The sequence below is a fragment of the Coenobita brevimanus genome, chromosome 38 (assembly GCF_032717465.1).
Source record: "Coenobita brevimanus isolate Jiangsu-jjx chromosome 38, ASM3271746v2, whole genome shotgun sequence".
Lineage (NCBI taxonomy): Eukaryota > Metazoa > Arthropoda > Malacostraca > Decapoda > Coenobitidae > Coenobita > Coenobita brevimanus.
In genome coordinates this window covers 7499821-7512619 of record NC_136991.1, presented here as the reverse complement: position 1 = coordinate 7512619, position 12799 = coordinate 7499821, and positions in this window count along the sequence as shown.

The window sequence follows — 12799 nt, the reverse complement described above, 5'->3', positions numbered from 1 at the left end:
GTGTGTGTGTGTGTGTAGCCTGGTGAGTATGGAGACAAGTGTGTGTGCAAGTCTGGTATGTGAGCGCTGCAGGTGTGTGAATAAGGCAGGTGAGTGTGTGTGTGTGTGTGTGTGTGTGTGTGTGCAAGTCAGGTATGTGAGTGTGTGAATGAGACAGGTGTGTGTGTGTGTGTGTGTGTGTGTGTGTGTGTGTGTGTGTGTGTGTAAGTCAGGTGTGTGAAGAGAGAGAGGGTCAGTGGCTAACATCCTCTCCACTTTAACTCCGCCCATGAATCTTGCACTGGAAAAGATCCCCCATTGGTTCTCCTCCTCCACCTCCTCCTCCTCCTTCTCATTCGCTCCTCTTCCTCATCTTCCTCCAGACTCTTCTCTTCTATTCTTCATATCCTCCTCCTCCTCTCCTCCACCACCTCCTCCTTGTCATCATCATCATCATCATCATCATCATCATCTTTTTTTTTTACTTTTCTTCATTCTTCCCTTCCTCATTCTATCCTAGCTCCTCCTTCTCAGTTTGCCTCTCCCTCCTCCTTTTCCTCTTTTTCTCCTCCTCCTCTCCCCCTTCTTTCAACCCTCCTCCTCTTCTTCCTTCTTCATCCTCTTTCTTTTCCATTTTTCCATCTCCTCTTCTTCGTTCCTTCCCTCTCCTACCTTACCAATCTTTCCTCTCACATACCCTCCTTATCCGCATTCTCTCTCTCTCTCTCTCTCTCTCTCTCTCTCTCTCTCACACACACACACACACACACACACACAGTGTATACCCATGTTTTTTCATCCCTTTTCTTTTCTCTCATCTCCTTTCATCTTCCCTCTCTCTCTCCCTCTTCTTATTCCATTATGAGAGTCTCGCCTAATCCTGCCTTCGCCTCTCCCCTCGTGCATCCCATTATTCCCCTCTTCTCTCGCCTTGTTCCTTCTTTATTCTTTAACTCTTTCTCACCTCTTTCCCTTGTTCTCTCTCGCTTTGTCTCCTCCTTCGGATCTATTTGTCTCTTTCACGGGCTTTTACGGGATCTGAGTCTCTTGCTAACCTTCGCTCTGTCTCTGTCTCTCGATCGTTCTCTCCTTCTCTGTTTCTCTGCCAATCTTTTGTCGCTCTATTGACGTGTCCTTCCGTTTTCTGCTTCCTTTTCTTATACAATCATCTCTCTCTCTCTCTCTCTCTCTCTCTCTCTCTCTCTCTCTCTCTCTCTCTCTCTCTCTCTCTCTCTCTCTCTCTCTCTCTCTCTCTCTCTCTCTCTCTCTCTCTCTCTCTCTCTCTCTCTCTCTCTCTCTCTCTCTCATTACCTTTGCCTGTCTAAAAACTATACTGCATGCCTGAACCCGCATTCAGTAAGGGGAACTCCGGTAATAGACACCTTATGCCAACCCTGGACAACTTTTAACACCTTAGGCAAGACGTCATGTAGTGAGAGGGCAAAAGTAGTTTTAAGATTTGTAGGAATAACCCCCAGAAATATAATATGATCCCACAAGTGTTTTTACAATACGATAAAAAGCCCAAACAAACAAACAGACACATACAGATAGAGATTGAAAAGATAACCTTCACGTACTATTTCCTGTCACAGTATAAAATGTAGGTATTGGCGCTAAGAGTTGAAAACACGACCTTCACGTTATTATTCGTGTATATATCACAGTACTAACAGCGAGTATTGATGATGGTTGCATCGTGAGTGCGTGGTTCCAATTGGTAGCGTTCGAGTGAACTACTGCTGGATTACAGGGAAAGACAACGACCCAAGTTCTGAATCAATAACATTAGAGTAGACTGATACTGCAAGACACCACACCATAACACAGCGCACCTTCCACACCACACCATACCACCACACAGTACCATATCATGCCATATATCATGCCATACCATAACATACAATACCATACCACACCACACCACACCACACAATACAATAGCACACCAAACTCTACCCTGCAGTCATACCATACCATACCATGCTATATCGTACCATGTTCCATCATACCATACCACGCCACACCTCATCACACGTAACCACACTGTCATACCATACCATACCATACCATACCATACCATACCATATATTACCACGCCTTACCAGCATACAAAACTATACCATACTATACGTACCATCCCATTCCATACATCATCACATCATACCACCATACAAAACAATATCATACCATACCTTACCATGCCGTAATATCATACAATACCATACCACGCCATAATTCTGTACATCATACCATATCACACCATGTCCTACTATACAATACCCTCCCTTACAATACTCTACCCTGCCGTGCCATGCCATGACATGCCATGCCACATAGTACCCCAGTACACTACACCATACCATAGCTTACTGTACCACATACCATACTATACCACTCCATCCTAACCCACACCATACTAACCATACCAAACTATACCATGCCATACTGTACCAATTACCATACTATACCATTCCAACCTAACCCATATCCTGCCATACCAAACCTTACCACATCATACCATACCATGCTGTACCAAACCCTCCCACATCGTACCACACCACACCATACATCAACACAACATACCGTACCACATCATATCTTACCATACATGCATTACATTACTACACACACACACACACACACACACACACACACACACACACACACATTATTATACGGGGAGTAACGTAGCGTAGCAAGCATCACTTCCAGTCAGAAATGTAATATGAATATGGAGTTAACTCCCCCATATTATGGAATTATACTTTGAGATGATGTATGTTCTGTTTTCTAGGGAGAAAAAAAAAAAGATCATACCAAGCAGCCTTGTTACTGGGAAAAGTCATTGATACTGTTGGTCGGCGAAATAATTATACCTTTTTGGGAAACTAAAGCCACGTCTTGTTCACCTAAATGGGTGTTCATAACGGCCACCTCCAACTTACAAACACGGCCTGAATCGTTTTGTTATGGAGCGTTTAACCCTATGAAAAACTGCCTGCTCATTCACTCAACTGGCTGTTTCAGATATGTACGTAAATGATTCTTGTCTGGTATTTACCCAGCCTACATACACTGTTCTAATCACGTGACTTGGCCTAAGAATGAATGATTGTGGTGGGCCTTAGTTCTTAACGCCGTAGTATATGTGCAAAGGGACGTGGCCACTTATTACTGATATAACATGCCTGGTAGGAAATTACCCCAGGATGCAGCTCCTACAACTTTTGGATAACGTAGCGTTACCTGGTGCATAATTAGTTAAGTCTATAGCAAACAGCATCGACAGATCTAATAGATCTGGTGCTCTTTCTTTTCCTTTGTACTTCTTTTCATTTTGTACTCGTTTGAAAATAAATTCACGTCTCACATATTTATGCAAGAAATTACTCCCCCCCTCAAACACATATCTGTCCTATACACACCCGCCATGATTTGTGCAGTCACTATAAATACACTCATGAATATATTAATAATATTACGTACATGCATACATCACCTCCCCCTCGCACACTAACTCTTCATCTCCTTTTCTTCTCTTGTTTCTCTTTACCTTCTCATTGCCTCTCTTTCCACTCATCTGATTTCCCCTTCAATTGCCCTCTCTCTCACCCTTCCCTAAGATTAATGCTTGTAGTTTCCATCATCTTCCTTCCCCTTCTTCCTCCTTCCCTCTTTTTCCCCTCTTCCTCCTTGTTCTCCCTTCATTCTCCTCCTCTTCCCTGTCCTTCGCCTTGCCTCCTTGCGCTCTTTCTTTCCATGCCCTCTCCTCTCATTTCCACTTTTTCCCTCTCCTTCTCCCTGTCCACCTCCCTCCTACCCTCTCCTTCTCCCTGCCCACCCCTCCTTCCTCTCCATCTCCTTCCCCTTCTTTCTCCTTCGTACCACTTTATTCTCACTGCTTCCGTTCCGCTTATTACCTCGCCCGGACGGAGTCTGGCGAAGTATTGTTTTTGGTCGAGTTTGTTTGTTTCTTTGTTAACAACATTACGGAAAAACAGCCAAATGAAACTGCATGAAACTTTCAGGATATGTGGGCATTTGTCCTCAAAGAAAGTGATTAAATTTTGGAGGTAATCGAGTGACCCTGAAAGGTCAAAATGAAGGTCACGCATTTTCAGGGGGCAATAACTTGAAACCCGTTGAAGACAGAGATATTTACTGTGATCATTATACAGGAACTCCCATATGAGCTTTCAGGTGGCACCAAGATCTTTGACCAAGAATGACCTTGAAAGGTCAAACTCATGGTCACGGATATTCAAAGGGCTATAACTCTATAACTCAAAACTGGTTGCAGATAGATATTTACTATTATTAACATATAGGAAGTCCCATTTGGGATTTTAATTGGTACCATGACCTTTGACCTTAAGTGACCTCGAAAGGTCAAACTCAAGGTCACGGTTATTCAGGGGGCTACAACTCGAAAATCTTTGAAGACAGATATTTACTATTATCAACATATAGGAAGTTCCATATGGGTTTTTAGTTGGTATCATGACCTTTGAGCTTAAGTGACTTTGTAAGGTCAAACTTAAGGTCACGGATAGTCAGGGGACTATAACTCGAAAGTGGCTGAATATATATTTACTGTTGTCAAGATGTAGGAAGTTTTATATGGGCTTTCATTTGGCACCATGACCTTTGACCTTGAGTGACCTTGAAAGGTCAAAAGCAAGATCATGGAGATTCAGAGGGGTATAAGTTAAAAGCGGCTGAAAATGAAATAACTGCTGCCGGCCGAGGTTTGTTGTGCTTGGCACCACTTGTTCTCATTTTCCTCTTCCGTCGATTTATTCTCATATTCCGCACCCTTCGATTCTCCTCCCTTTTTTTTTTTTCTCCCTGTCCTCTTGTTCATCCCTTTTATCCCTTACATCCTATCCACCCCTCCTATTTCCCTCTTTTCTCCTCTTTCCCGCCCTTTGTGTTCTCCATTCTCTTTCCAGTTACCCTACTTCTTCCTTCCTTTCCCCTTCCTTTCTTTCTCATTACTTTATTTCACATTTTCGCCTCTTCTACTTTGCCTTTATTACATTTTTCTGCTCCCTTTTCCCTCATTTTCCCTCTTTCCCCTCTAGCTCCTTCCCCCTTCCCCTACTTTCCTTCTTTCTCTTCTCCTCAATTCTTGCACTTAGCCAACTCATCCCCCCTCCCTCCTTACCCTCCCCTTCATTCTTCCATCCTCTCCTTCCATCTCCTTTCCTCTTGCCCTTCCACTCCTCTCCCCCCCCTCCTTCCTCCTCCTCCTCCACTCCTCTCCCTTCTCCTTTCACCCTCCCCCTCTCCCTCCACCTCTCTTCTCTACCCCTCCCCCCTCATCTCCCCAAATGACCCCCATATATCTCCTCTGTCTATGGGGCCTCCTTCCTCTTGTCCCTCTTTTCCCACCGTCAATGTCTGTGTTTCCGACCCATTGTGGGAGTGGGTGGATGTGGATGAGGAGAGTGTGGGCGTGGATGTGGGTGTGGGTGTGAAGAATGTGAGTGTGGTTGGAGGTCTGGAGGTGGAAACTGTAGCTTAGATGTGAATGTGGATGTAGAGGCAGGCGGGAAAAGTGTGGGTGTGGCTATGGAGACTGTGGGTGTGGGGGTGGGTGTGGGGTGGGTGTGGGGATTGCGGGTAAAGGGTGAAAGTGGGTGTGGGGATAGGTGGTGGAAGTGTGGGTGTGGCAAAGGTTGTGTGTATGGAGAGTATGGGTGAGTGTGGGGTTACGGAGAGTGTAGGGAGGGGGGTGTATAAAGAGTGTGGGTCATGGTTTGACTGTGGATGTGGAGTGTGTGGATGGTCCGTGAGGTTGTCAGTGTGGAAAGTGTGAGCTGAGGTGTAGGTGTGGGTGTGGAGAGTGTGGGTAGGAATGTGGATCTAGGGAATGTTTGGGTGGGTGTTGGAGCTGTCTAATGAGTGCATGTTTTTGGGTGTGGGGAGTGTGTGAGTGTGGACGTGTGAGTGCGGTGTAGTGAGTTGAGAGTGTAAGTGGAGGAGAGTGGAGTGTGGGTGTGTGGATGGGCATGTGAGTATAACAAGGGGGAGTGTGGATGGTGTCGGTGTGGGGAGTGTGGGTGGGAGAGTATAGGCGTGGGGACCTTAGATGCGGGTGTGAGAATGTAAATGTATAGGTACGGTGTAAAGTAGTAGTGTGGGTGAAGAAGAAATGTGAGTATGGTTATGAAAGCGTGGGTTGGAGAGTGTGATAAGGGATATGAGAGTCTGAGTGAGGGAGTGTGAGTTCAGCAATGAGAGTGTGAGTGGGGGAATGTTGATATGTGTATGACAGCGTGAGTGGGGGAGTGTGGGTTTGGGCATGAGAGTGTGATGGGGGAGTGTGGGTTTGGGAATGGAGGTGCGTGGTGATGAGTGGTTATGCTTATGGAGATTATAAATAGGTAGGGGAGTATGGGTATGAGTACGAAAGTGAGTGAGGAAGTGTGGGTATGGATGTGGAGGGTGTGGATGAAGTGTGATTTTATGGGTATTAGTGTTGCAAATATGAGTGGGAAAATTGAGTTTGAGTAGAATGGGTGAAGGTTGAGTTATGTGTGTGTGTGTGTGTGTGTGTGTGTGTGTGTGTGTGTGTGTGTGTGTATCTATCTATCTATCTATCTGTCTATCTATCTATCTATCTATCTATTTCTATCTATCTATCTGTCTATATATATATATATATATACTGGCAGGGGTACCCGGCGTTGACTGGGCCAAAAAGGCCATGTATTGTACCTCTTATGCTTTTGAAGAGGGATTATCAGAGATCCAGGAACTTTCTATTTCAGCTTTCACAGACTAACGCACAGTCTTAACTATTACTGGTGACCTCAAAGGACCTCGGAGTTCAGCCTCACATAGCCTATGTCCTAACTGGAGGTCAAGTGAGTCTCCATGCCAGAAATTGGGCTGCTGGGTCCAGTCTTTCGAACGTGTCTTACCGGTGACCTCAAATGACCTCCGATCAGTGATCTTAAATGACCTCGGAGGTCAACCGCACATAGCCTATGTCCGAACTGGAGGTCATGTGAGTCTTCATGCCAAAAATTTGGCTGCAGGGGTATTCGGCATTGCCCGGGCCAAAAAGGCGAACACTCTGCAGGTGACCTCAAATGACCCAGATCTGAATTTTGACCCACCTAAAACCATCCTTCGATCACCTTGATTCAGAATATATATGGATCTGGGGATCTCTGGCCCTTAGTTTGGGCGCGATTGAAGGAAAAACAAACAAACAACGCGGCTGTTTTATCTATCTATCTATATCTATCTATCTATCTATCTATCTATATATATATAGATAGATAGATAGATAGATAGATATATATATATATATATATATATATACTATAGATAGATAGATAGCTATATGTATGTATGTCAATCTCGTAGGGTGCTAGTTTGCAACAGTGTGCAGGTTTTGAGTACTGCGTCGACCTAGTAGGGCCAGACTAGATAGGTACAGCCATACCAGAAAGGCCTGTTAGCAGTAGTCAGACTCAAAGCTCTCCCCCACACCTGAGTCAGGAGACACCCAGGAGGAATATGTTACCTGTTTTTTCCTCCAAACAAAACCATGGGAGAGGCTTATGTCCTGCAGTGGAATGGTACGGGATGATGATGATAATGATAATGATAATGATATCTTTCTGTATCTGTTTATCTATTTATCTATCAATATACATATCTGTGTGTGTGTGTGTGTGTGTGTGTGTGTGTGTGTGTGTGTGTGTGTGTGTGTGTGTGTGTAAAACAGATTGGAAGATATGACAGACTTTATGGTACTCCTAGGTAACCCAACTTCAAACTCATATAAAAATAATATCTAACTGCAGAAATTGAAGTATTTACAAGAGTTCAAGATAAGGAGAGAGAGAGAGAGAGAGAGAGGAGGGTTCCTAGATGCGCTATAATAACTGCATGTAATGAACTGTCCTCCATTAAATACTTGAAAGAACGGGTTTTATCCTTTCCATTTCTGGATACTTTAGAAACCATTTTTAGCTTAAAAAAAGACATTTTTTTAAAGCATCCTCCATTAACCCCGCCACAAAAGTGTCGTTTATCCTTTTATGTTCCTCTTACGAAAGGACAATTATCTTCTGCTCAGTAAGGCCCTACCGTAGTGAAGGGGTTAGTGCCAGAGATTGAGCAGCATGGATAGCAGGCATTAAGTGACCAAGGCCGACGCACGCATGCACATTGGAGCCTTTATAAACGAAACAAACGGACGAAGGAACGGGTAACATTTCTCGCACCTAAAAAAATCGTCCTCTATAAATTTGAAGGTAATTTATGTCCGTCCACTGCAGGGAAAAGCATAACAAAAACTTCTGAATACTTGGACGTCCCTTGACTGATCAAACTGTATTAGCAAAAGGTTTTTTAACGAACTTTTGGTTGATGGCAGCTTCTGCCAATTCGTGTTTGGAATGAAAGGTATGGAAACGATATCCAACTTTCCTATATTAAGACCCTTATTCCTAAGGTCACACTCTATGACCTCGCCCCAGGTCTTTTTCGGTCTGCCTCTCGCAGCCCAACCCCCAACGATAACACTTCTCACTTTCTGCACCCAGTTGTCATCCCTCATCCTCTCCACATATCTAGACTATCTCAATCTACCTCACCTCATCACAAGACCAATACACTCCAGTTCCACCCTTCCTCTTAACTCTCCCACCGCAAACCTAGTCCTCCCCCCCCCCCCCCTGTGAATATCCTCTTCCTTTACTGCCCGGATCTCACTACTATACAGCATTACACTCCTAACACATGCTGCCTACAAAGATCCCTTAGCACGGAGGGAGAGCCCTCTTGATGTCAGGAGAGGCAACGGCTCCCTGAAATTCTTCCAACCACTCCTCACTCTAGCTACAGAGCTAGCTCCAGCCCCACCTCCAGAACATAACGTGTCTACCAAGTAGCAAAACTCTTCCACACACTTGAGAGTGTCACCAGCACGAACAATCCTTTCATACCTGACAATCATCACATGTTCTCCACGACACACCACTCACATGAAACCAGCATTTTCTCGCAGTCTACCTCCAATAGCATTACATCTCTTATTTACCCATTCATCACAAACACTACGCAAAATGGAATTGCTTCTCACGCCCTTGTGATAAACTGCACATGGCCACTCTCCCTCTTCTTTGACTGTACTGCCACCATCCCTAGGTACTATCACCTTTGTTTTATCTGCATTTACCTCAAGCCCTTGTGTCCCATACCATCTCTCCACTTCCCAACTCGTTTCTCCGCCTCCCTTTCATTCTCTGCAATCAACACCAAATCATCGACATATAATACCTCTCACGGGAGTCCATTTCTGAAGTCACGTGGGAGGGCTTCAAGCACCATGATATACAACAAGGGGCTCAAGACTGACTCCTAATGCACAACATTCACGGAAAACTCACCACTCAAATCTCCACTCTCACCAGTGTGCAAGCACCCACCATCATAGCCATGACCACTCTAACCAGCCACTCCTCGATCCCAAGTTTTCTTGTTGCCCACTTTATCAATTCCCAAGGAACTCTGCCAAAGGCCTTCTCCAAATTAACAGAAACAAAGTACAGATCTCTTTTCTTTCCTGTATATTTTCCCTAAAGCCGTCGGACAGTGATTATGGCATCAATGGTCCCTCTGCCTGGCATAAATCCAAACTGCATCTCGTCAAAATGTTAAAAGCTGTCGTGATCAACCATTTCTCTGGTATGAACGCACATAGATGTTTTTCATGATAATGTTAAACGATTTTGCTCATCTGAGAGTAATCCTGACAGTACAAGCATAAAGAAAAAAATATGAAGAAGTAGGGATGGCAGTACATAAAAAATCATTGGAACAAGGGAACAAGCTTGAGGTAGTAAAATAGTATGTATAATCTGAGCCCTACATTTTTTTTTATAGCATAGTTCTGTGCACCTCGCATCCCAGCTACTGGGAGAGCAAGCTAGCCCAACACGGTGCCGGTCCCAAGCCCGGATAAATGGGGAGGGTTGGCGTCAGGAATGGCATCCGGCTGTAAAACCAGCCAAAACAAGGAGAGTACAGAGAATGATGGCAACACAACCTCATCCCCCACCTCTCCTTTGACCTTCTTGGGCCACAGCTCCTGCAGAAAGAGGTTGTGGCAGCTTTCTTGAGAGATGATGAGGAGGCAAGGGAGGTCTGCCAGGCCACATCATCTCCCACCTCTCCTGAGACCCTTTTGAGTCGCGGTCCCAGCCGGAAAGGATGGTGATGGCCCTTCGAGAGTCGAAAGCTTGTGGAGTGCTGCCTATTACTGCTGAGCAGGCTTGGGTGCTGCTTTAACTAAGTTAGTCATTCTAGAGGGGCCTGTTACCAACAGTCAGACTTAACGAGCTCTTCCCAGCCACTGGGAGGGGCAAGACAGCCCAACTTGGTGTCGGACCCAAGCCTGGAATACATGGGGAGGGTTGGCATTAAGGAGGGCATCTGGCTGCAAAAACCGGACAGAACCGCAGGAACGAACCATATGGCAAAGACTAGTCAAATACATCAGCCCCGTACAGAACTTGGAAAAGATGAAAGAAGAAAAAAATAGAAGACTTTTGTGTGTTCACGTTGGCTAATAGTTATAATCATTATAATGAAATTTTCTGGGTGTACATATGCTACACAAATAATTGCAAGTACTGGAGTAAAATAAGAATGTTCAGTATAGATAGGATTACATGTTGTTTTACTCCCTCGATCTTTCTCTGATATATGATGCACTGTCATCCCTACATCTTTATATTTTACATTAAATTTGAGAGAGAGAGAGAGAGAGAGAGAGAGAGAGAGAGAGAGAGAGAGAGAGATACCGTATATATATATATATATATATATATATCTGTGTGTGTGTGTGTGTGTGTGTGTGTGTGTGTGTGTGTGTGTGTGTGTGTGTGTGTGTGTGTGTGCGTTTAACTGGTATTTAAAAACCTCTACGTAAGAAAGCTCTGTAGGATTTTGTGAGTTATCTAGTTTAATAGCGTCATTGTGATGAAGGGGATAATGATGACTAACTCGTTTCCGTTCAAAGTCTGTCATGGGCTGAATAAAATTTTCTGGGGTAAACGAGGAGGATGGAGAAAACGCAACACTCACACATTGCGATCAGTTTATTTCAGAACTTTTGACGTGGTTGTGAACTTGACCTTAGACCAATCGTTCTCATTGAAATTCTTCATACTTGAGTGACCCTGAGCACCTCCAATAATTTGGGTCCAAATTTTATGAAAAGTGTTTAACTTGACCTTGTCCTGTGACACTTAGCCTTTGTCCTGTTGTTCTCAATAATGAACAAGCTAATCTATATCTGCCCCTCAATCATTCCACACCAGAACTGAACAGGTCAATCTATATCTGCCCCTCAATCATTCCACATCAGAACTGAACAGGTCAATCTATATCTGCTCCTCAATCATTCCACATCAGAACTGAACAGGTCAATCTATATCTGCCCCTCAATCATTCCACACCAGAACTGAACAGGTCAATCTATATCTGCTCCTCGGTCATTCCACATCAGAATAGTCCTGGCTCTATGAGGGTGTCTGTTTACATGTCTCTTTTACAGTCAAATCTGGTATTTTCTTGATCCACATCATTAAAGCCTCCAAAAAAGTTTGAGTAACACTTCCACACCAAGTACGTTTTCTCTGTACAGGCCACTTTATAATTCTTTGGAGTCATTTCACCAAAAATAAAATCTTACATTTCATGGAATATCAGACCAAGCATCAAATTTAGAATTAAAATTTACATTAAATTTCCAGGTTGACGCATAGGCAACACATTTTCTGTATGACTTACCTACACAGAATATGTTTTTCAGGGCAAAATGATCTTATTTAGCTCAATTTTGGAAAAAAAAAAAATTGCTTTCAGTTTGAACATCAAACAAACTTTAATACCACCTGACTCACTTATTATTAAAGACAGAGCATCCAAAATTGGTCAAAAGTTTCCTTAAATAGTTTTCTTATAACTACAACTAGAGTTTTTTTGTTACAAGGTATCATATGGTGACAGTGAGGCCTAACATAAAGAAAAGTTACCCCTACCCCCAGAAATGCTATTTTTCCCGAAATCAGTAAAATGGCTCTAACACCTTGAATAACTGAGATAGCATGTTAATTTCGGTGTCTACCTATATGTTTTTGATACAAAGGAATGGATTGGTATCATCATTAGTCTAACTGGGTTTTGCTCTAATTGTATAATTTCACAACAGTTGCCAACTATCATGATTAAGGCAGTAAATTGTACAGGTTTAAACTTGTGAATGTAACAATGTAATCTTTGCTCCTTTTAAAATCCTCCTGTAATGAGACATGAGTGAATTCCACTCAGTATTTCAGTCAGCGAAGAAGATTATAGCCAGTGCATACAATTTCGGGGAGGCGGTGGCTGAATCGATAGAGAGATGGCCTGCAGTCCTGATGGACCCAGGTTCGAATCCCGGTTAGGGCAGAGAACAGTTTATGGATTTGAATTTCACAAAAGCAGACTTGACTGATCTACCAGAAGACCCGCCGATGTGTCGTAAAAATATTCCCGCTATTACCAGTACACCAGTCCTGTATGAGACAGCCCTAACATGTAATCAATATGAACGGTGGGTGTTAGCGCCGAAGTGGTGACATGTGGGGGTGTAGGAGGACTACTAGGCCCCAAGGAGGACTACTGAGACTTGGGGATAGGCCCTGAAGCCTTTGCCCAGAGTCGGAGACGTAAAGAAAACATGTATATCCCTACTGATATCAAAGCCACAAGACTTCGGCTTTTCTTTGGCAATTTGTAACACTTA